We start from the raw sequence: 26118 nt of genomic DNA, 5'->3' as shown, positions 1-26118 counted from the left end.
AGATTGCTTTGACAATTCAGGGTCTTTTGTGTTTCCATATTGATTTTAGAATTCCTGTTCTAGTTCTCTGAAAAATGCCAATGGTATTTGATAGGAATTGTATTAAATGTCTAGCTTGCTTTGGAGTATATAGATTTTTAAACAATATCTGTCCTAACCCATGAGCATGGAATATCTTTCCATTTTTGTATGACATCCTCAATTTCTTTTATCAATGTTTTATAGATTTCAGAATACAGGCCTTTCACCTCCTTGATTAGGTTTATTCCTAGGTATCTTATGGTTTTGGTGTAGTTGTAAATGGGATTGATTCCCTAATTTCTCCTTCTGCTGCTTGATTATTGGTGTATAGAAATTCAAGAGATTTCTGCACATAGATTTCATTTCTTTGACTTCCTGAATTCATTTATCCCTTCTAGCAGTTTTTTGGTGGAGTCTTTCCAGTTTTCCATGCAGAGTATCATGTCATGTATAAATAGTGAAAGTTTTACCTCTTTATCAGTTTGGATGCCTTTTAATTATTTTTGTTGTCTGATTGCTTTTGCTAAGATTTCCAGTAATATGTTGAACAAAAGTGATGAGAATAGAAGTATTTGTCTTTTTCCTGACCTTAGGGAGAAAGCTCTTAGTTTTTCCCTATTGAGTATGATGTTTATTTTGAGTTTTGCATATATGAAAATTATGTTGAGGTATGTTCCCTCTAAACCCACTTTGTTGAGGGCTTTTATGAGAAATGGATGTTGTACTTTGTCAAATGCATTTTCTGCTTCTATTGAAATGATCATATGTTTTTTGTCTTTTTTCATATTGATGTGATGTATTATGTTTACTGAAGTGCAAATATTGCCACACTTGCATCCTGGGAATAAACCTTACTTGATTGTGGTGACTGATTATTTTAATTATTGTTGGGTTGGTTTGCTATTATTTTGTTTAGGATTTTTACATGTATATTCATGAGAGATATTGGCCTGTAGTTCTATATTTTTGTGGTGTCTTCATCTGGTTTTGGAATCATTGGTGATACTGGCCTCATGGCATGAATTTGGATTTTTTTCCTTTTTTTTCCATTTTTTATAATAATTCAAGAATAATAGGTATTAACTCTTCTTCAAATGTTTGGTAGAATTCGCCTACACATTTGTCTGGTCCTGGGCTTTTGTTTGTTGTGAGGGTTTTTATTATTGTTTATTTTTATTGTTATTGTTAATTGTTATTGTTTATTATTATTAGTAGTAGTAGTATTACTGATATAGTTCCCTTGCTGGTAATCAGACTGTTACAATTTTATATTTTATTCTGCTTCAGTTTGTGTATGTTGTATGTTTCTAGGAATTTATCCATTTCTTCTAGTTTGCCTAATATGTTTGCAAGTAATTTTTCATAATACTCGAATTGTTTGTATTTCCATCTTTTTTTGGTATTTCTCCTCTTTAATTTGTGATTTTGTTTATTTAAGTTGTTTCTCTTTTTGTTTTTTGATGAGTTCAGCTAGAGGTTTATAAACTTTATGTTTCCATAGAAACAAGTTTCATTTCATTGTGCTATTTATTTGTTTCTATTTTGTTTATTTCTAATTTCTAGTATAGTCTTTCTTCTGCTGGTTTGGGGTTTTTGTTGTTGTTCTTCTTCTTTTTCTTGCTCCTTTCAGTGTAGGGGTAGGTTCTTTATTTGAGACTTTTGTTGCTTCTGGAGATAGGCCTTTATTGGTGTAAACTTCCCTCTTAGAATCACTTTTGCTGCATCCCAAAGCTTATGGGCCATCGTTCTCACTTATTTACAGGTAATATTGGATTTCTTCTTTGATTTTTTTTGGTTAACCTACTCATTATTTAGTAGCATGTTAGCATGTTATTTAACCTCCATATATTTGCTGTCCTTCCAGAACGTAGTTGACTTCTACGTTCATTACACTGTGACCAGAAATGATGCAAAGTATTCTTCAACTTTTTGCAGTATTTTAGACTTGTCTTGTGGCCTAATATGTGATCTATTTTGGAGACTGTTCTGTGTGCACCTAAAAGTAAAGTGTATTCTGATGCTTTAAGATGCAGTGCTCTAAATGTATGCCTTAAATCCACGTGGTCCAGTGTATCATTCAAAGCCATTGTTTCCTTATTGATGTTTTTATTGAATGATCTGTCCACAGATGTAAGTGGGGGTGCTATTGTCATTGTATTACCATTGATTAGCTATTTTATGTTTCTTCATAATTATTTTATGTATTTGGGTGCTCTCATATTAGGTACATAAATATTTTTCTATTACTGTTTTTTTTTCATTTATAATGATCATTTTGTTTTTATATAACATCATCTGCATATAACAGTCTATATTAAGTTGATGGTCATTTAAGTATGAACTCATTCTGTACTACTCTTTTCTCCACATTGTAGGCATACTGTGTCATATTTTACACCCTTCCTTTCTTTTAATCTCTGGACTGTTTTTTTAAAGGAATTCTTATTTTTACTGCTTTTGTGTTTCCTACTTTTCATACTCATACATGAGGTTTTTCCTTTATTCCCAAAGAGTCCCTTTTAATATTTCCTGCATGGTTGGCATAGTGATCTTGAACTCCTTGAGTTTTTGTTTGTCTGAGAAACTCTCTATCTCTCCTTCTGTTCTGATAACTTTATTGGATAGAGTATTCTTGGATGTAGATTTTTTTTCCTTTCAGCAATTTGAATATGCCTTGCCATTGAATTCTGTCTAGAGAAAAAATCTGCTGAAAAATCTTTTGATAATCTTATGGAGTTTCTCTTCAATGTAACTGTTTTCTTTTCTTTTGCTGATTGTTTTTTTTCTTCATCACTACTTTTTGCCGATTTGATTACTATGTGTCTTGGTATGGATCCGTGGTTCCCTTTGTTTGCAGGACCTCTGTGCCCCCTGGATTTTCATATCACTTTCTTTCCCCAGATTAGAGAAGTTATCTATTATTTCTTCAAATAGATGTTCTTCCCTCTTTTCTGTCTTCCACTTCTGGTACCCATACAATGAAAATTTTATTACACTGGATATTCCCTGAGTTCCCTAAGTCTACTCTCATTTTGTAAAATTAAATTTTCTTTCATTTGTTCATCAAAGATTTTATTTAAATTCAAGTAAGTTAACATATAGTGTAGTATTGGTTTCAGTAGTATAATTTAGTGATTCATCACTTATATATAATACCCAGTGCTTGCTCATCCCAACAAGTGCCCTCCTTAATGCCCATAACCCATTTACGCTATCCCCTGACCCACCTCCTTCAAGCTAATCTCAGTTTGTTCTCTATAGTTAAGAATCTCCTGTGGTTTGCCTCTTTCTCTGTTTTTACCTTATTTTATTTTTCCTTCCTTTCCCCTATGTTCATCTGTTTTGTTTCTTAACTCCACATATTAGAAAAATCATGGTATTTTTTTTCCCTCTAGCTGACTGATTTGGCCTAGCATAATGCACTCTAGTTCTATCCACATCCTTGAAAATGACAAGATTTCATTCCATTTGATGGCAGAATGATGTCAATTATATATATTTACACATACCACTTCTTTTTTAAATTTTTTAAATATATATTTATTTTTGAGAGAGACAGGGACAGAATGAGAGTGGGTCAGGGGCAGAGAGAGAGGGAGACACAGAATCGGAAGCAAGGCTGCAGGCTTTGAGTTGTCAGCACAGAGCCTGGCTTGGGGCTCAAACTCACAAACTGTGAGATCATGACTTGAGCTGAAGTCAGTCGCTCAAACAACTGAGCCATCCAGGCTCCCCTACACATATCACTTTTTTATCCATTCATCATTTGATGGACATTTGGGCTCTTACCATAATTTGGCTATTGTTTTGTTTTGTTTTGTTTTTTTGTGCTGCTCTAAACATTGGGGTGCATGTGCCACTTTGAATCACTAGTTTTGTATCCTTTGGTTAAATACCTCGTATTTGAAATTGTTGGGTCATAAAGTAATTCTATTTTTAACTTTTTGAAGAAGCTCCATAGTGTTTTCCAGAGTGGCTGCACCAGTGTGCATTCCCACCAACTGTGTAAAAGGATTCCTTTTCCCCGCATCCTCCCAATATCTGTTGTTTCCTGTGTTGTTAATTTTAGCCATTCTGACAGGTGTGAGGTGGTGTCTCAGTGTGGTTTTGATTTGTATTTCTCTGATGATGAATGATGTAGAGCATCTTTTCATGTGTCTGTTAACCCTCTGGATATCTTCTTTGGAAAAGTGTCTATTCATGTCTTCTGCCCATTTCTTCACTGGATTATTTTTTTTCAGGTGTTGAGTTTGGTAAGTTCTTTATATATTTTGGATACTAGCCCTTTATCCGATATATCATTAACAAATATCTTCTCCCATTCTGCCTATTACCTTTTAGATTTGCTGATTGTTTCATTTGCTATGCAGAGGTTTTCATATTGATGAGGTCCCAAAATTTCATTTTTGTTTTCATTTCCCTTGTCTCATCTATTTTGAATTTATTTTTGTGTATAGAGAAAAAAAAGTTGCCCAGTTTAATTCTTCTGCATGTTGTTGCCCAGCGTTCCCACAGTCATTTGTTGAAGAAGCAGTCTTTTTTCCGTTGGATATTCTTTACTGCTTTGTTGAAGATTATTTGCCAGACATTTTTGGGCCCATTTTTTGGTTTTCTATTTTGTTCCATTGTTCTATATGTCTGTTTTTGTTTCAACACCAAACTGTCTTGATGATTATAGCTTGGTGATACACCTTGAAGTCTGGAATTGTGATGCCTCCTGATTCGCTATCTCTTTCATCGTTACTTTGTTTGGGGTTTTTATGGTTCCATACAAATTGTAGAATTGCTTGTTCTAGCTCTTCAAAACGCTTGTGTTAGTTTTTAGGGATTGCATTGAATGTGTAGATTGCTTTGTGTAGTACTGACATTTTAACAATATTTGTTCTTCCACTCCATGAGCATGGAATATTTTTCCATTTCTTTGTTGCTTCTTCCGTTTCTTTTATGTGTGTTCTATAAGTTTCAGAGTACAGATCTTTTACCTCTTTGGTTTGGGTTATTCCTAGGTATCTTATGATTTATGGTGCAATTGTAAATGGAATTGATTTCTTGATTTCTCTTTCTGCTGCTACATTTCTGGTATATAGAAATGTAACCAATTTCTGAACCCTGATTTTCTATCCTGCAACTTTGTTGAATTCATTTATCAGTTCTTGCAATTTTTAGGTGGAGCCTTTTGGGTTATCCATGTAGAGTATCATGCAATCTGCTCATAGTGAAAGTTTGACTTCTTCCTTGCCTAATTGGGTACATCTTATTTCTCTTTGTCCTCTGATTGCTGAGGCTAGGACTTACACTATTATGTTGGCCAACAGTGGGGAGAGTGAAAATCCTTGTCATATTCCTGACCTGAGAGGAAAAGCTTTCACTTTTTTTTTCCCATTTAGGATATTAGCTGTGGGTCTTTTGTATATGACCTTTATAATGTTGATGTATGTTCCGACTATCCTTACTTCAATGTTTTTATCAAGAAAGTAGTTGTATTTTGCCAAATGCTTTTTCTGCATTTATTGAGAGAATCATACAGTTCTTGTCATTTCTTTTATTAATGTGCTGTATCATTTTGATCAGTTTGTGGATGCTGAACGACCCCTTCAGCCCAGGAATAAATTCTGCTTGATCATGGTGAATAATTCTTTTAATGTACTGTTGGATTAAAATTGCTAGTCTCTTATTGAGAATTTTTTTAACATTTTTTTAATTTATTTTTGAGACAGGGAGAGACAGAGCATGAACAGGGGAGGGTCAGAGAGAGGGAGACACAGAATCCGAAACAGGCTCCAGGCTCTGAGCCATCAGCACAGAGCCTGACGCGGGGCTCGAACTCGCGGACCGTGAGATCATGACCCGAGCCGAAGTCGGCCGCTTAACCGACTGAGCCACCCAGGCACCCCTTATTGAGAATTTTTTAAAATGTTTTTAATGTTTATTGTCGAGGGAGAGACACATATACAGAGCACAAGTGGGGGAGGGGCAGAGAGAGAAGGAGACAGAATCTGAAGCAGGATCCAGGCTCCAAGCTGTCAGCACAGAGCCCAAAACGGGCCTCAAACTCACGAACTGGGAGATCATGACCTGAGCCAAAGTCAGATGCTTAACTGACTGAGTCACTCAGGCATCCCTCTTGAGAATTTTTGCATCTAGGTTCATTAAGTATATTGGCCTGCAATCCTCTTTTTTAGTGGGATCTTTGCCTGGTTTTTGAATCAAGGTAATGTTGATTTCATAGGATAAGGTTGGAATTTTCCTTCCATTTTTATTTTTGGGAAGAGTTTCAGAAGAATAGGTATTAATTATTTTTTTAATGTTTGGTAGAATTCCCGTGGGAATCAATTTCTGCCTTTGACTCTTGTTTGTTGGGTGATTTTTGATTGCTGATTCAATTTCTTTGTGGCTTATGAGTTTATTCAATTTTTCTATTTCTTCCTGTTTCAGTTTTGGTAGTCTATATATTTCTAGGAATTTATCCATTTCTTCTAGATTGCCCAAGTTGTTGGCATATAACTGCTCACAATATTGTGTTATAACTGTTTGTATTTCTGTAGTCTTGGTTCTTTTTTATTAAAATTTTAAATGTTTATTTTTGAGAGAGAGAGAAAGAGAGAATACAAGTGTAGAGGGGCAGAGGAAAGGGAGACATAGAATCCAAAGAAGGGTCCAGGCTCTGAGCTGTCAGCACAGAGCCCAACATGGGGCTTGAACCCACAAACTGTGAGATCATAGCCTGAGCTGAAGTCAGAACTGTTCTACTGTTAGTTTTCATTTCTATGTGGCTCATTTATTTTCTAATTTTCATTATTTCCCTTCTGCTGGTTTTGTTATTTATTTGCTTTTCTTTCTCAATATTGTTTAGGTGTAAGTTGTGTTATTTGATACTTTTTTCCCGTCTTGATAAACGCTTGAATTGCTGTATACTTCACTGTTATGATCTCTTTTGCTGCATCCCAATGGATTTGTTTTCATTTCCTTTGCTCCCATGCTCTTTTTATTTCATCCTTAATTTCTTGGTTAACTCATTGATTTTTTAGTAGGATGCACTTTCACTTCCATGTATTTGTGGTCTTTCCAAATTTTTTCTTGTGCTTCACTTCAAGTTTCATAGTGTTGTGGTCTGAAAATATGTTTGGTGCATTCTTAATCTCTTTGTACTTGTTGAGGCCTGATTTGTGACCTGTATGTGATCTACTTTGGAGAATGTTCCATGTGCACTTGAAAAGAAAGTGTATTCTGCTAGTTTAGGGTGAAATGCTCTGAACATATCTGTTAGGTCCATCAGGTCCAGGGTGTCATTCAAAGCTATTGTTTCTTTTTTGATATTCTGCTTAGATGACCTGCCCATTGCTGAAAATGGGGTGTTAAAGTCCCCTACTATTATTGTATTATTATCAATTAGTTTTGTTTAGTTTTTTTTATTAAATGCTTTATGTATTTGGGTATCCCTAGGTTGAGGCACAAGTATTTATAATTGTTGGATAGACTCTTTTATTATGATGTAGTGCCCTTCATCATCTTTTATTACAGTATTTGTTTTCAAATCTAGTTAGTCTTTTGGGTGTTGTGTTTGGTAAGTTCTTTATAGACTTTGGATACTAACTCTTTATCTGATATGTCATTTACAAATATCTTCTCCCATTCATCAGTTGCTCTTTGTTTTGTTGGTTATTTCCTTTACTGTGCAGACGTTTTTTATCTTGATGAGATACCAATACTTCATTTTTGCTTTTATTTCCTTTGCCTCCAGAGACAGGTCAAGATGTTGCTACACCCAAGGTCAACACATCCAAGAAACAAATAATCCAGTGAAGAAATGGGCAGAAGAAGTAAATAGACACTTTTATTTTGTAACTTTTTAAATATAATTTGTTGTCAAACTGGTTTCCATACAATACCCAGTACTCATCCCAAAAATTGCCCTCCTGAATGCCTATCACCCACTTTCCCCTCTCCCCCATCCCCTCACCAACCCTCAGTTTGTTCTCAGTATTTGAGAGTCTCTTATGGTTTGCTTCCCTCCCTCTCTGTAACTTTTGTTCTCCTTCCCTCCCCCATGGTCTTCTGTTAAGTTTCTCAAGATCCACATGTGAGTGAAAACATATGGTATCTGTCTTTCTCTGACTGGCTTATTTCACTTAGCACAATACCCTCCATTTCCATCCACGTTGCTGAAAATCAAAAGCAAAATTGAACTATTGGGACATCATCAGGATAAAAATCTTCTGCACTGCAAAGGAAACAATCAACAAAACCAAAAAGCAACCAATGGAATGGGAAAATATATTTGCAAATGACATATCACATAAAGGGCTAGTATCCAAAATCTATAAAGAACTCACCAAACTCCACACCTGAACAACAAATAATCCTGTGAAGAATTCAGCAGAAGACATGAATAAACACTTTTCCAAAGAAGACATCCAGATGGCCAACAGACACATGAAAAGATGCTCAACGTCACTCATTATCAGGGAAATACAAATCAAAACCACACTGAGATACCCCCTACACCAGTCAGAGTAGCTAAAATGAACAAATCAAAAGACTATAGATGCTGGCAAGGATGTGGAGAATAGACACTTTTAAAGAAGACACCTAGATGGCTACCAGGCACATGAAAAGATGCTCAACATGTCTCATCATCAGGAAAATACAAATCAAAACCACAATTAGAAATCACCTTACACCGTCAGAACAGCTAAAATCAACAACTCAGGAAACAACAGATGTTGATGAAGATGCAGAGAAAATGAAACCCTTTTGCACTGTTGGTGTGAATGGACACTGGTGCAGCTACTCTGGAAAACAGTATGGGTGTTCCTTAAAAAGTTAAAAATAGAACTACCCTATGGCCCAGCAATTGCATTACCAAGTATTTATCCAAAGGGTTCAAATATGCTAATTTGAAAGGCATATGGACCCCAATGTTTATAGCAGTGCTATCAACAAGAGACAAATTATGAAAAGTACCCAAATGTCCATCAACTAATTAATGCATAAAGAAGATGTGGTACACATATGTATGTGTGTGTGCATATATATATATATGCATACACATACAATGGAATACTACTCCACAATGAAAAAGAATGAAAATCTTCCATTTGCCACAATATGGATGGAATTAGAGGTTATTATGCTAAGTGAAATAAGTCAGGCAGAGAAAGACAGATATGATATAATTTCACTCAAATGTGGAATTTGAGAAACTCAGCAGATAAATATAGGGGAAGGAAAGGAAAAATAAGATAAAAACAGAGATGGAGGCAAACCATAAGAAACTATGAAATACAGGAACAAACTGAGGGCTGCTGGAGGGGAGGTAGGTGGGGGGATGGGTTAAATGGGTGATGGGCATTAAGGAGGGCATTTGTTGGGATGTGCACTGGGTGTTATATGTAAGTGATGAATCACTGGGTCTTACTACTGAACCCAAGACTACACTGTATGTTAATTAACTGGAATTTAAATTTTAAAAAAATCTAGTTTGATATAAGTATGCTTACTCTAGCTTTTGATGTCCATTAGCATGATAATTGGCCCTCTACCCCCCTCACTTTCAATCTGGAGTTCTCTTTGTTCCTAAAATGAGTGTCTTGTAAATAGCATATTGAAGAATCTGGTATTTTTCCCCATTCTGATACCCTATGCCTTTTGATGGGAGTTTTTAGTCCATTTACATTCATAATAATTATTAATAAATATTAATTTAGTGCCACTGTATTATGTGTAAAGTCTCTGTTCCTATAGATTGTCCCTTTTTAGTCTTTGTTTCCTTTGGTTTCTCTTTCCTGCTCAAAATGCCCACTTTAATAATTGCTGCACAGCTGTTTTAGTGTTCATCAAACTTTTTTAGTTTTTACTTGCATGTGAAACTATCCTTCTCTTCTGAAAGACAGCTTTTCTAGATAGTGTATTCTTGGCTGCATAGTTTTCTCATTTAGCACATTGATTATATTATGCTACTCTATTCATGCCTGGCAAATTTCTGTGGGCAGGTCTGTTACTAACCTGATTTTTCTACCCTTGTAGCTTAAGCACCTTTTGTATGTGGGTACATTCACGATTTTCCCTTTATCTTTGTATTTTGCAAGTTTCACTATGATATGTCTTGATGTTGATCTGTTTTTGATTTTGAGGGGAGTTCTCTGTGCTTCTTATACTTGAATGCTTATTTCTTTCCCCATATTTGGGAAGCTCTCAGCTATAATTTGTTGAAATATAATTTCTGACACTTTTTCCCACTCTTATTCTTCTGGAACTCCTATGATATGGATATTATTGTGCTTTATTGAATCCCTGTGTTCCCTAAATCTGTATTTGTGATCTAAAAATTTCTTTCTCTCTCATTTTCAGTTTCATTATTTCCCATAACTTTATCTGCTATATTACCTATTCATTCCTGTGCTTCTCCCATCCTCATTGTATTTACAGCAGCTAGTTTTGTATCTCAGTAACATTTTTTTTATTTTTTCCTTTTAGTTTTTAGGTCTGAGAACCAGTGAGGTTCTCTCTGGTGTCTTCTATGCTTTTTATTCAAGCCCAGCTACTTTTCTTATGACTATTGTTCTATATTCTTGATTGGATATATTAGCTATATCTGTTTTGACCAAGTTCCTGACTGGTTTCTTTTCTTTCTTTGGGGAAAATTCTTCCATCTTGTCATTTTTTTCTATGTGTCTATCTTTTGTGTGTTACAAAAGCTTTTTATGTTTCCTGCTCCTGAGAGAAATGCTATATTAGGAAGTATTCATACACTGTCCTGGGTCTGACAATCAGGAACTGTTTCTGGTGGATGCTGTGTGCATTCTTCTCTATACCCCAGGATGTTCTGATATAGCTGCTGTTGTGATTTGGCTGTTCATTATCCCAGATCAGGCCTCTGCAGAGTTCCTCCTTGCTTGCAGTGAGGAGTGTTTGGACCTTTAACTAGGTGTGCTTTGATTTGTTTGTTAAAATAAACCTTATGTTCTTTAAAAAGCCCTGATCCAAAAAAGAGAAAAGGAAAAGGAGCAAAAAACCCAAACAAAAAGGCAAACAAAAACTATAAGCCTGATTCGAAAGAAAAAGTAAGAAAGAAAGAAAGAAAGAAAGAGAAAGAAAGAAAGAAAGAGAAAGAAAGAAAGAAAGAAAGAGGTCCAAAAAACGAGAAAAGGAAATTAAAAAAGCAAACATATGAACAAAAAACTGTAACCCTGATTTGAAAAAAAAAAGAAACACAAAGAGAGAGAAAAAAGAGCCTTGTCCTATTTCCACCAGAACTGAAGCTGACACTTTGGAGCATTCTATGATCATTAGACTTGGTGCATGCAAAGGGCCTATATGTCTGTTTCCTGGGTGATAGACCCATTGTGCTGGCTCACAGTCAGACCTGCCCTAGTAAAGATGCACCTGTAGGGTGCAGATGGCCTCCAGGCTCCACTGGGGGCACTGTGTTTGCTCAAGTCTGACCATGCTGGTGGGCAGGGGGGTGGGAGAAGGCATCACCTTGCTCTCTCATCCCCAGGTAGTGTAGCTTGCCTTGCCACTGTTCAGGAAACTTTCACAAACAAGCAATTTCCCTTCCTGTGTTCCAGCATCCATCACATCCTTCCCCTCAACCCTTCTGTGCCTGGGCCACTGACACACCGGACACCACAGCTCTCCTGTTTTATCTCCGGAGCACCACTGGGATTCACAACTCCAAATCTTAAGGACCCAGCAAGGTGTGGACCCATTCCCCTCCTCCTGAGGAGAGCTTTGCAACACTGCACCTGGTGCCATTCTGTCTCAAAAAGGCAGTTGCATGGTGTCACAGGTGCCTGGAGTTTATGGTGAAGCATAGCGAAATGCTGTGACCAGTTTATCTACCCTCTGCCGGTGCCTCCATCTCCAGCTGTTGAACAGCTTCTCAAAGGTGCCAGCAGGATCTTTTGTCCTTGGAGAGGCAATAAACCCTTTTTCAAATGTACTCCATGAATTGAAATATTCCCTTCCAGAGGATAGGAAGATGGCCACGTAGGAGGACGCTGGGCTCACTGCGCGTCCTGATGCTGATTACTTAGATTCCACCTACACCTGCCTAACTAACCCAGAAAACCACCAGAAGACTAGCAGAATGGAGTCTCCGGAGCCAAGTGCAGACGAGAGGCCCAAAGAAGAGAGTAGGAAGGGCGGAGAGGATGTGCATGCTGCACGGACTGGCGGGAGGGAGCCGGGGTGGAGGGGCAGCCTGCCAGCCAAGCAGAGCCCCCGAGTCTGGTTTGCAAAAGCAGAGGGGCCAGGACGGAGTGTGTTCCAACAGCAAGCGCGACTTAGCATCTGGGAGGTCATAAGTTAACAGCTCCGCTCGGAAAGCAGGAAGGCTAGAGGACAAAGGGAGGGAGAGTTGCTGAGCTCCGGGAGGACAGAGCTCAGTTTGGCAGGGAACAAAGGCGCTCGCCAGCGCCATCTCCCTCACCCATCCCCCATCCAAAATCCCAAAGGGAACCAGATCCTGCCAGGGAACTTGCTCCCACCGTGCAAACACCCAATGTTGTGCTTCTGCGGAGCCACCCCTCCAGCAGCGGGTCTGCCACAGGGCCCCTCCTGAAATGGATCACCTAAGGAGAAGTGAGCTAAGCCTGCCCCTCCCACCCCCATGCACCTTGCCTACCCACCCCAGCTAATAAGCCAGATCCCCAGCACCACAAGCCTGGCAGTGTGCAAGTAGCCCAGACAGTCCACAACACCCCACAGTGAATCCCGCCCCTAAGAGAGGGGAAGAGAAGGCACACACCAGTCTGACTGTGGCCCCAGTGGTGGGCTGGGGGCAGACATCAGGTCGGACTGCAGCCCCGCCCACCAACTCCAGTTACACACCACAGCACAGGGGAAGTGCCTGCAGGTCCTCACCACTCCAGGGACTATCCAAAATGACCAAACGGAAGAATTCCCCCCAGAAGAATCTCCAGGAAATAACAACAGCTAATGAACTGATCAAAAAGGATTTAAATAATATAACAGAAAGTGAATTTAGAATAATAGTCATAAAATTAATCACTGGGCTTGAAAACAGTATAGAGGACAGCAGAGAATCTCTTGCTACAGAGATCAAGGGACTAAGGAACAGTCAGGAGGAGCTGAAAAATGCTTTAAACGAAATGCAAAACAAAATGGAAACGACGACGGCTCGGATTGAGGAAGCAGAGGAGAGAATAGGTGAACTAGAAGATAAAATTATGGAAAAAGAGGAAGCTGAGAAAAAGAGACATAAAAAATTCCAGGAGTATAAGGGGAAAATTAGAGAACTGAGTGATATATTAAAAAGAAATAATATACACATAATTTGTATCCCAGAGGAGGAAGAGAGAGGGAAAGGTGCTGAAGGGGTACTTGAAGAAATTATAGCTAAGAACTTCCCTGAACTGGGGAAGGAAAAAGGCATTGAAATCCAAGAGGCACAGAGGACTCCCTTCAGACGTAACTTGAATCGATCTTCTGCACGACATATCATAGTGGAACTGGCAAAATATAAGGATAAAGAGAAAATTCTGAAAGCAGCAAGGGATAAACGTGCCCTCACATATAAAGGGAAATCTACAAGACTCGTGACTGATCTCTCTTTTGAAACTTGGCAGGCCAGAAAGGATTGGCATGAGACCTAAAATGTGCTGAACAGAAAAAATATGCAGCCAGAATCCTTTACCCAGCAAGCCTGTCATTTAGAATAGAAGGAGAGATAAAGGTCTTCCCAAACAAACAAAAACTGAAGGAATTTGTCACCACTAAACCAGCCCTACAAGAGATCCTAAGGGGGATCCTGTGAGACAAAGTACCAGAGACATCACTACAAGCATGAAACCTACAGACATCATGATGACTCTAAACCCGTATCTTTCTATAATAACACTGAATGTAAATGGATTAAATGCGCCAACCAAAAGACATAGGGTATCAGAATGGATTAAAAAAACAAGACCCATCTATTTGCTGTCTACAAGAGACTCATTTTAGATCTGAGGACACCTTTAGATTGAGAGTGAGGGGATGGAAAACTATTTATCATGCTACTGGAAGCCAAAAGAAAGCTGGAGTAGCCATACTTATATCAGACAAACTAGACTTTCAGTCAAAGGCTGCAACAAGAGATGAAGAAGGGAATTATATAATAATTACAGGGTCAATCCACCAGGAAGAGCTAACAATTATAAATGTCTATGAGCCGAATACCGGAGCCCCCAAATATATAAAACAATTACTCACAAACATAAGCAACCTTATTGATAAGAATGTTGTAATTGCCGGGGACTTTAACACTCCACTTACAGAAATGGATAGATCATCTAGACACACGGTCAAGAAAGAAACAAGGGCCCTGAATGATACATTGGATCAGATGGACTTGACAGATATATTTAGAACTCTGCATCCCAAAGCAACAGAATATACTTTCTTCTCGAGTGCACATGGAACATTCTCCAAGATAGATCATATACTGGATCACAAAACAGCCCTTCATAAGTATACAAGAATTGAAATTATACCATGCATACTTTCAGACCACAATGCTATGAAGCTTGAAATCAACCACAGAAAAAAGTCTGGAAAACCTCCAAAAGGATGGAGGTTAAGAACACCCTACTAAAGAATGAGTGGGTCAACCAGGCAATTAGGGAAGAAATTAAAAAATATATGGAAACAAACGAAAATGAATATATATCAATCCAAACGCTTTGGGATGCAGTGAAGGCAGTCCTGAGAGGAAAATACATCCCACTCCAGGCCTATCTCAAGAAATAAGAAAAATCCCAAATACAAAATCTAACAGCACACCTAAAGGAAATAGAAGCAGGACAGCAAAGGCAGCCTAAACCCAGCAGAAGAAGGGAAATCATAAAGATCAGAGCAGAAATAAACAATATAGAATCTAAAAAAACTGTAGAGCAGATCAACGAAACCAAGAGTTGGTTTTTTGAAAAAATAAACAAAATTGACAAACCTCTAGCCAGGCTTCTCAAAAAGAAAAGGGAGATGACCCAAATAGATAAAATCATGAATGAAAATGGAATTATTACAACCAATCCCTCGGAGATACAAACAATTATCAGGGAATAATATGAAAAATTATATGCCAACAAATAGGACAACCTGGAAGAAACGGACAAATTCATAAACACCCACACTCTTCCAAAACTCAATCAGGAGGAAATAGAAAGCTTGAACAGACCCATAACCAGTGAAGAAATTGAATCGGTTATCAAAAATCTCCCAACAAATAAGAGTCCAGGACCAGATGGCTTCCCAGGGGAGTTCTACCAAACGTTTAAAGCAGAGATAATACCTATCCTTCTCAAGCTATTCCAAGAAATAGAAAGGGAAGGAAAACTTCCAGATTCATTCTATGAAGCCAGTATTCCTTTGATTCCTAAACCAGACAGAGACCCAGTAAAAAAAGAGAACTACAGGCCAATATCCCTGATGAATATGGATGCAAAAATTCTCAATAAGATACTAGCAAACTGAATTCAACAGCATATAAAAAGAATTATTCACCATGATCAAGTGGGATTCATTCCTTGGTTGCAGGGCTGGTTCAACATTCACAAATCAATCAACGTGATACATCACATTAATAAAGAAAAGAGAAGAACCATATGTTCCTGTCAATCGATGCAGAAATGGCCTTTGACAAAATTCATCACCCTTTCTTAATAAAAACCCTTGAGAAAGTCGGGATAGAAGAACATACTTAAAGATCATCAAAGCCATTTATGAAAAGCCCACAGCTAACATCATCCTCAATGGGGAAAAACTGAGAGCTTTTTCCCTGAGATCAGGAACATGACAGGGATGCCCACTCTCACCGCTGTTGTTGAACATAGTGTTGGAACTGCTAGCATCAGCAATCAGACAACAAAAGGAAATCAAAGGCATCCAAATTGGCAAAGATGAAGTCAAGCTTTCTCTTTTTGCAGATGACATGGTATTATACATGGAAAATCCGATAGACTCCACCAAAGGTCTGCTAGAACTGATACATGAATTCAGCAAAGTTGCAGGATACAAAAGCAATGTACAGAAATCAGTTGCATTCTTATACACTAACAATGAAACAACAGAAAGACAAATAAGGAAACTGATCCCATTCACAATTGCACCAAGAAGCATAAAATACCTAGGAATAAATCTAACCAAAGATGTAAAAGATCTGTATGCTGAAAACTAGAGAAAGCTTATGAAGGAAATTGAAGAAAATATAAAGAAATGGAAAGACATTCCCTGCTCATGGATTGGAAGAATAAATATTGTCAAAATGTCAATACTACCCAAAGCTATCTACACATTCAATGCAATCCCAATCAAAATTGCACCAGCATTCTTCTCGAAACTAGAACAAGCAATTCTAAAATTCATATGGAACCACCAAAGGCCCCGAATAGCCAAAGTAATTTTGAAGAAGAAGACCAAAGCAGGAGGCATCACAATCCCAGAATTTAGCCTCTACTACAAAGCTGTCATCATCAAGACAGCATAGTATTGGCACAAAAACAGACGCATAGACCAATGGAATAGAATAGAAACCCCAGAACTAGATCCACAAATGTATGGCCAACTAATCTTTGACAAAGCAGGAAAGAACATCCAATGAAAAAAAGACAGTCTCTTTAACAAATGGTGCTGGGAGAACTGGACAGCAACATGCAGAAGAATGAAACTAGACCACTTTCTCACACCATTCACAAAAAGAAACTCAAGATGGATAAAGGACCTGAATATGAGACAGGAAACCATCAAAATCCTAGAGGAGAAAGCAGGAAAAGACCTCTCTGACCTCAGCTGTAGCAATCTCTTACTTGACACATCCCCAAAGGCAAGGGAATTAAAAGCAAAAATGAATTACTGGGACCTTATGAAGATAAAAAGCTTCTGCACAGCAAAGGAAACAACCAACAAAACTAAAAGGCAACCAACAGAATGGGAAAAGATATTTGCAAATGACATATCGGACAAAGGGCTAGTATCCAAAATCTATAAAGAGCTCCCCAAACTCCACACCCGAAAAGCAAATAACGCTGTGAAGAAATGGGTAGAAAACATGAATAGACACTTCTCTAAAGAAGACATCCGGATGGCCAACAGGCACATGAAAAGATGCTCAACGTCGCTCCTTATCAGGGAAATACAAATCAAAACCACACTCAGATATGACCTCACGCCAGTCAGAGTGGCCAAAATGAACAAATCAGGAGACTATAGATGTTGGAGAGGATGTGGAGAAACGAGAACCCTCTTGCACTGTTGGTGGGAATGCAAATTGGTGCAGCCACTCTGGAAAACAGTGTGGAGGTTCCTCAGAAAATTAAAAATAGACCTACCCTATGACCCAGCAATAGCACTGCTAGGAATTTACCCAAGGGATACAGGAGTACTGATGCATAGGGGCACTTGTTCCCCAATGTTTATAGCAGCACTCTCAACAATAGCCAAATTATGGAAAGAGCCTAAATGTCCATCAACTGATGAATGGATAAAGAAATTGTGGTTTATATACACAATGGAGTACTACATGGCAATGAGAAAAAACGAAATATGGCCCTTTGTAGCAACGTGGATGGAACTGGAGAGTGTGATGCTAAGTGAAATAAGCCATACAGAGAAAGACAGATACTATATGTTTTCACTCTTATGTGGATCCTGAGAAACGTAACAGAAACCCATGGAGGAGGGGAAGGAAAAAAAAAAAGAGGTTAGAGTGGGAGAGAGCCAAAGCATAAGAGACTCTTAAAAACTGAGAACAAACTGAGGGTTGATGGGGGTTGGGAGGGAGGGAAGGGTGGTTGATGGGTATTGAGGATGGCACCTTTTGGGATGAGCACTGGGTGTTGTATGGAAAGCAATTTGACAATAAATTTCATATACTGAAAAAAAAAAGAAATATTCTCTTCCAGAGCAACCCAGGGATTCCCCACACCAGGATGTTGGCTTTCCACTCCTGGGCCTCTATGCTCCTCACAAGGAGCACTGCCAGCTGCCTGGATAGAATCCAGTGAATGGCACAGATTTCCCAAAACAGAATTTGAACTCCACTGTTGCAAAAACTTGGAATAGTCTGTTCCTCACGATTCTCCAGTCAATGGTTTTGGGGGAAGTGCTTTTCTTGCATGAACCTGATGCTACTCTCTCTTCCTTTTTCTCCTTTCCATGAAAAGGGCTCCCTCCCCTCTGTGGCACCATGGCTTTGCTCTCCAATTTTGTCTTTGCACTTTGCACCTGTCCCGTTCTCTCCCTAAAATTATGCGGATTGTTCTCTTAATCCTCAGATCAGTTTCCTAGGTATTCAAAATGATTTGATGTTGATCTAGCTGTGTTCAAGGGCTGAGAGTATCCCAGGGTCCCCCTACTCTTCCACCATCTTAACCCTTCCCTCTTTCATTTTTTCAGCTTAATTGCTTTCCATTACTGTCTTCCAGTTCATAAATTCATTCTTGTGCTTCTTCCCGCCCGCTATTTATTCCATTATGTGTATTCTTCATTTAATTTATTGTGTTCTTCATCTCTGATTGATTCTTTTTGTTTTGTTTTGTTTTCTGTCTTTCTTAAGGATCTCCTTGATGTCCTCCAGTCTTTTCTCAGGTCCAATGACTATCTTTATGATACTTATTTTAAATTCTCTATAAGGCATGTTTTTCATATTTGTTTCACTTAGATCTCTTGCTATGATTTTGTCCTGTCTTTTCATTTGTGACATAGTCTTCTGTCTCTTCCTTTTGCCTAACTTGCTGTCTCTTTCTCTGTTAGAAAGGTCAACTATGCCTTTTGCTCTTGAAAGTGATGGGTAAGTTGTACACTTTTAACTAGGGCATGGTTGTCCTCCTATACAGTGGATGCACAGCCATTGCAAACCTGGGCTGGCTGGGGCTAATCCACAAAGCACACATGAGCAGCAGGTGCAATTTTAACAAGGTGTTTGTGTTCTCTACAGGAGGTCAGGAGAGGTACTATTTGCAACCTTTGTGCAGGTCTTTTGTTGGAGGGGTGGATCTTCTGCGCAGAGACTGAGACAGGTTTCACTTGGGGGGCAGGGTGTGGTGTTTACAAGTCAGATAGTGAATGAAGGTGCAGCACTGATTCCCACAAGTGGCCGTGTGTTTATGATGTGAGGCATATGGGAAATGATAACTGCCAGCTCCTATGTTGCTGGAAAAGCCCCTCACAGAGTTTCGTAACTAACTCTCTCCCATAAGTCCTAGACACCTTTCAAACTAATGCTCTCAAGCTGTACCTCCATGGGTTGTTTGCTCTGCTGTCTCTTTAAGGACAGAGGCTCAGCTTTTTATTGCCCTCCTGGCTCTCTCAGAGCCAAGTACACTGATTTTTAAAGTTCTATGCTTTAAGTCCTGCTGGTTGTAAGCACTCAGGAAATTTGGTCCCTCTGGTTTTCAAAGCCAAATGTTATGGGGGTGTCTCTTCCCTTTGTAGGCTTCCCATCATTCCAGTCTTTTTATTGTCCTTCACTGTGCCCTTATATCCCTCCCTCCAGTGGTCAGAGCCACAGAGTTTAGGTTCCCACCAAGTTCTCAACTTTCCTACCCTATTCGATGTGTCTTCTCCTTTACATTTACTTGTTGAGCTTGTTCAGAGAGTCTTTGGGTCCTTTTCTGCGTTGTTTGCTCTGGTGCAAGTGTTATCTGGTTGCACTCCTGGGATAAAGTGAATTTAGGGCCCCTCTACTCTGCCATCTTCCCAGGAAGTTTTCCTTTAACTTTTATATGATAGTTGAATGGTTCACACAGTATCCTAACATAGAGTTACAGTTTTCTAGTTCTGAGTATTTTTAATCTTTACCAGTGTGTTATGTGCTTTAATGTTTTCATGTTGCTCATTAGTGTAATTTCATTTCAGTTTAAAGAACTCCTTTCAGCATTTCTTGCAAGGACTAGTTGTGGTGAAATCCCTCAACATTTCTTGAGGTGGAAGGCTTTTGTATCTCCATATAAGATGGATAACTTTGCCAGATAAGGTATTTTTTACTGTAAATTTCTATCTTTCCACAGTTTGGAGGTATCATTCCACTCTCTTCAGCCTTGTAGAGTTTCTGCAGAGAAACCCACTGATAACCTCATGGAGGTCCCTTTGTGGGTTATTCTTTGTTTAACTAGCTGCCTTTAAAATTATTTCTTATTTTCAATTTTGATAGTTTCCTTATAATGTATTTTGGAGAAGTTTTCTTTGCATTGAGATAATAGGGTGTTCTATTGGCTACATGGACTTGCATGTCCAAGTCCATGCCCAGGATTGGAAAGTTCTTACTTAATACCTCTTTAAATAAACTTTTTTCCTCCTTCCCCTTCTTTTGTCTTGCTGGACCCAAATAATTTAAATATTTGCCTTTCTGTTGGATTGTGTTAGTGCTTGTAGCCTTTCTTTACTCTTTATACTTTAGTTCCTTCTCATAACTGTATCATTTCTATATTCCTGTCCTCCAAGTCATTTATTCCTTCTTCCACCCAATCTTTCCTGTTGCAGATAGTCTATATTGCATTTTTATCTCATTAATTTTATTCTTTATCTCCAGAATTTCTGTATTTTAACATTCTAAATATATTTGATTAATTGCTTCTTCTGTTTATTAATTGTATTCCTGATTTCATTGAATTCTTTATGAGTTTTTGTAGCTCATTGAATTTCTTTACAATAGCTATTTTAAATTTATCAATTAGATCATAATATCCTATGCCTTTGATTTTGGTTGCTGGAGAATTATTCTCTTTTTGTGGTACCATATTTTCTTGACTTTTTGTATCTTTTTTGTAGCTAGCACTTCTGCTTTCACGTTTGAAGTAGCAGATATCACTTTAATTAAACTTTTTCTTCTTTTGTTCTTATAGTTCACCAGGCTGGTTAATGGAAACATTTATTTTTTATTCCAAAATGTTGTTCTATAGCTTAAGTTTGTCCACTAATTGTGGCCTATTTCCTGAGCACATTCTTTGTCTACTGGATCTTGGTCTTATGGACACACTACAGAATATGCACAAGGAATCAACAAGAGTTGGGGGAGATGTGTATTTAGAACATAGTGTGTTTGAGACATGCACAGTACGGAAATTCTCAAGGGTGGCACTCCCAGAAGAATGTGGGTGGGCTTTCTGCTGAGCACAATAACTTCAAGGCCTTTTGAATTTTTATCTGCTTTTCTCAATATCCTTCTTTTCCAGTGGCAAATCTCCCACCTTAGTTCTCCTGGTGCTGGTGAAGAAAATTTGTGTTCTCCACTTGCCTTCCACTCAGCTGGGATAACTGAGCCCTCTCTCATTGCCTTTGTCTCTCCCTACAAGATAGGTGTCTCTGACAGAAAAATGAGTCCCAATTAAGTGGAGTTAACAACAGAAAAATTGTCTTACCACCTTCACTGCAACGGAACTTGTATTTTTTTCTTTTTCCTCCAATGATGTGATGGATTCTCCCTTCAGGAGAGATGGACTTCTGCAGGGTCTTTTTTGTGGGTGGGTGACTGTCCAATTAACATTCACCTAATTCTGTCTCCTCTGGTTCCATAGTTCATATGGCAGTTTGTCTATCTCCTACTGACACATTTGTGGGCAAGATTCTTCTTGGGTCCTTTGGAACAAGGTGCAAAATCTGGAAACCCCTACAAAGATATTCTTATTCATGTATGGATGTCTGATTCCTTGATTAAAAAGGGCATGTAAATGAGGAATGTCTTCATTCCCCATTCTCACTATTTTATGTTTATTTATTCTTGTCTGTTGTAATTGCTTCCTACATGACACTCTATCTTCTACTAGCTTTCTTCTCAAAGACACCTTACACAATCGCATTAATCACTCTAAAGAAGAGCTACAGCTTATATTTTCCCTTTCCTAAAGCCTTAAACTACTCTATAAGACAATTTAATAGTATTTAGCGCAGTGCTTGAAAATCTCTCTGATAATTATCCATCCTAGCTTTCCTGCTTCTTCCACTATTTTATTTCCAATATATGTTATATTCCCAAGCTAACTAAATGATTGTTTCTCAAACATGTATTTTCCTATTATTGTGCTTTGTTGATTATTCTTTCTACCTAGGTTGTCCTTTTCCTATTTTCAATGGCATCAGGCTTTCCTGTCTTTCAATATTCAGTCAAATGTCACCCTTCTCTTAATCTGCTGACAGAGTTAATCACTTCTCTACATTTCGATTTCATTTTGTTCATACCTCTCAACATTTTCACATTTATTATATATTTATTTGTAAGTTTTAAAATCCCTGTCATGCTGAAACATTTTTGAGAATATAAATTATGTAGTATGTATATATTTTTATTCCTCACAGTTTTAGTCATTTTATAAATTACTTATTTTTCGTGCTTATTTAGTTGACTGAATGAATGTAAGAAAATGCATGCATCTTACTGAGGCATAAATCCTCAGGGAATTCACTGCAGGAGTTCCTGCATTTATTCATTTGATAAATATTTATTAAGTACCTTCTATGTTTCAGATACTGTATTGTGCTATGAAAATTCATCAGTGAACCAGACAAAAATCCCTGTTCTTAAGGAAAGAAGGGATTGTTATATATTCTAGGTGTTACTGCTTAACTTCCATGGACATTTTGTAATTATTTATTTGGAAGGTTGAAGCTTTAAAGGACAACCCCCAGGGTTTTAAAAGGAACTTCAGTATTATGTTCCTATCATTTGACATGCTCAGTTGCACATTGGCCTCATCCCTGAACTGGGTGTACCTTGCTAATCTCTGATTCTTGGTTTTGCTCCTGCTCAGACTTCATTTCTCTTACTGTGTTGACTAGGCATTTGATACTGACCTGCTCCTGAATCCACTGAATCCACTTTTTCCTCAGACTAGTAATTGGCATATTTCCCAGGCACTTCCAAGCATTCACAACCACCCTCACAGTTCCTGTCTGTGTGCTGATGGCTTGATGTAACCTTGTCCTGCTACATGACCCCACATAGGACAGATGTTTACCAATTGGCCATTCAGTGTAGATATGTATTTCTAATATGCTTTGTGCTAGTGGTAGACAAGCATATAGACAACCAAGTCTCTACTGAGGACCTAGTGAATGTTCAGCATGGCTAAGCAATATGAGGAGAAATAATGTAGTAACCACCTTCCCTTACATGCACTTCTAAAAGTTTATACTCTAGTTGAAGTAGTAATACACAATTCATACAAAGGAAATGGGTGAATGCATTATGCCTGTTTTCTTCACTTACATTATTTAAACATGTATTACTATTTCTCTAAGTTACATAGGCCTTATTTTAAAAAATTTATATCTGTATCTGTATCTATATCTATCTATATACATATGTATATAAAGAGACATATATATAGATAAATATATAGATAATTGGTAGATAGATAGATAACTTCTACAGAATACATTTAGAGAAATACTTGGCTCCAAATCCTAGCAAACCTTTTGTTACCCAGTATGTTGGAAGATAAGGAGAGGAGAGAAAGGGAAAGTTCAGTTAACAATGACAAATTAAATAATATTAATTCAAGATTTCTTATTCCTCTGCCTCTTATTATTTCTTAGATCTACTGTGTAGGGACTCTTGTTCTGTAGCCTATAGCCAAAATGTAATAGTTGTATGAGATTACATCAGAAATTTTGTGATAGGTATATTTAACTGATATGAATTCAACTCTACATTTTTACCTTTATTTGATTAAAATCCTATTAAATTATACTTTATATAGATGATCCGCATTATGTACTGTAAGTGTTACACATTACTTTATAAATTATATGTTTTCACATACATGTTACTCTCCAGGATTGCATATCAAAATAAGATTTACTGTAGTGTTTGTATTGTCAATGTAAAAGAAATATAAATAAATTTCAAAAGGAATTTTGACTAATTATTATTTTAAACTTAAGGAATGCTTTTATAACATTAATCCATGCATAAGATGATACTCTGAGTAAGTAGGACTGAGAGAGATTAGGAAGCTGAATAAGGCAAGTCATGTTGTAGAAACAAAAGTGAGGAAAGTATATGTACAACCATTTTATCTTTTTAAAAATAAAAATCTTTCCTAAATCAAAAAGTGTTCAAATATTCATGTAGGCTCCATGAAAAACGACTGCAGAAATGTGTTTCTTAAAATAAATCATTTGGTGTTTATAGCAAAGATACTGAAATTCTGAAAGTAAAAAATAAACTACTCTTCAGTATATGCAGAAGCTTATAAATAATTTATAAGCTACTCTGTAAAAAAAAAAAAAAGTGACCAAATTCACATTTAGGTTCCTGTACATAAACTAATGTTATCAACCAAAACTTTTTACATAGGGTATTACACTGTTTTGGCACTGATTCTATTTAGTTCTGACATTAGCCTGAGTTAGTAGAAAAGATTTTTACTGGGGGCTGCAAGAAATAATTTTCCAAGATTTCTGGTTGGTAAACTTCTGGGTGACACAACATTTAATTATATTCTTTATCTGACATCAACTTCCAACACAAAATATTTCTGTGTCTTTCTTCCACAAGAAGTATTGACTTTAAAATGAAGGCATGATATTTCAATTATAGCAAATACTGCATTAACAAGAAGACTCTCTAATTGTTTTTGCATTTCTTCATTACTCATTTGTATATTTATGTTTATTTGATCAATGTAGATCGTCAACCTGGATCATTTGGGGGAGGGGGGGAAGCATGTAAACAAGCAAACCAAATAATCCTGTCAGGGACTTCATTCATTATTCATGGTGCGATATATGGAGTTCACTTATATAGGAAGATCATTTGAAATGACAGCTAAATATCTGTGGACATATTTTCACAAGACTTTCCCTATTATTAGTTTATAGTACACACTGGAGAAAATGAAACTATTCATTGTTGAATGTAAAAAACTAAGATAAAATTTACAATCACTTTTTTTTCTACTGAGAGTTTTTGCTTTGTGGTTACCATAGTCAAATTTTAGCTAATTTTAGCCTATACAAAAACTCTACTTTTTTACTCTTCTTTCCCAAATTTTATGTTTTTGATGTCACAATTTACCTGTTTTTTTTATTGTGTATCCTTTAACAAATTATTATAGATATAATTATTTGTAATGGTTTGATCCTTTTACCTTTGTGCTAGAGCAAAATGATTAACACAGCACCATATTACAGTATTTGAATATTATGAACTTGAATTTATAATTAAATCTTTTTCTACTTCTTTCTCTCTGCCTTCTCCTTCTGGAACTCAAATAATGCATAGATTGTTTTGTTAATGGTATCCATAGTTAGCATAATTTTCTTCACTCTTCCTCCTTTTTTCTTTATTCTCCTGTGACTGGATAATTTCATATGATCTGTCTCCTACTTCGCAGATTATTTCTTCTGATTAATTAAGTCTGCTAGTAAGTCTTCTCTCTTTTGCTTTTTTTTTTTTCTCCATTCCTTGTATTCTTTAGTTCCTGAATTTCTGTTTGGCTGTTTTTTTATGACTTATAGCCCTCTGTTAACTTTCTCTTTTTGTTTGTTTATTGCTCTCCTGATTTCATTGCATTGTTTTTCTGTGTTCTTGTAACTCACTAAGCTTTCTTAAAACAATTGTTTTTAATTTTTTATTGGACAAATTGCAAATCTCTCTTTCTGGGAAATTACTGTCTTCTCTTTGTGATACAATGTTTCTTTAATTTTTCATGTATCTTAAAGTTTTACATTGCTGTCTTTGCATTTGAAAAAGAGGAGTCACGTCCTCCATTCTCTACTGGTTTACTTCTAGAGAATAATACCTTCCATCAGCTCTATTAGGGACTCTGAGGATTTCTCAAATTGTTTCTATGGATATACCTGTTTTGTATTTCTTGTTCTCTTGGGAGGTATAGTGTTATAATTTTAATTCTGCAATTATATGCAATTATATTCTTCATCATGATGATTCTGCAAAGGGAGGCCAAGAGTTGAGACCCTCCCCTTTGCTTTCCTTAATGCAGTGATGAATGCTCAATTTTGTGTGCTTTGTCACAAAGCTGTAGGTACTGGCTTTCTGTGCACCCTAAGGCCAATTCCCTGTGTGCACCTTCCAACATTTTTGCCACCCTCACAGGTGCACTCAGGAAGCTGGCAACATGGTGGGAGTGCATGGAG

The sequence above is a fragment of the Panthera tigris genome, chromosome X, assembly GCF_018350195.1.
Source record: "Panthera tigris isolate Pti1 chromosome X, P.tigris_Pti1_mat1.1, whole genome shotgun sequence".
Classification (NCBI taxonomy): Eukaryota; Metazoa; Chordata; class Mammalia; order Carnivora; family Felidae; genus Panthera; species Panthera tigris.
This window is presented reverse-complemented; position numbering follows the sequence as displayed.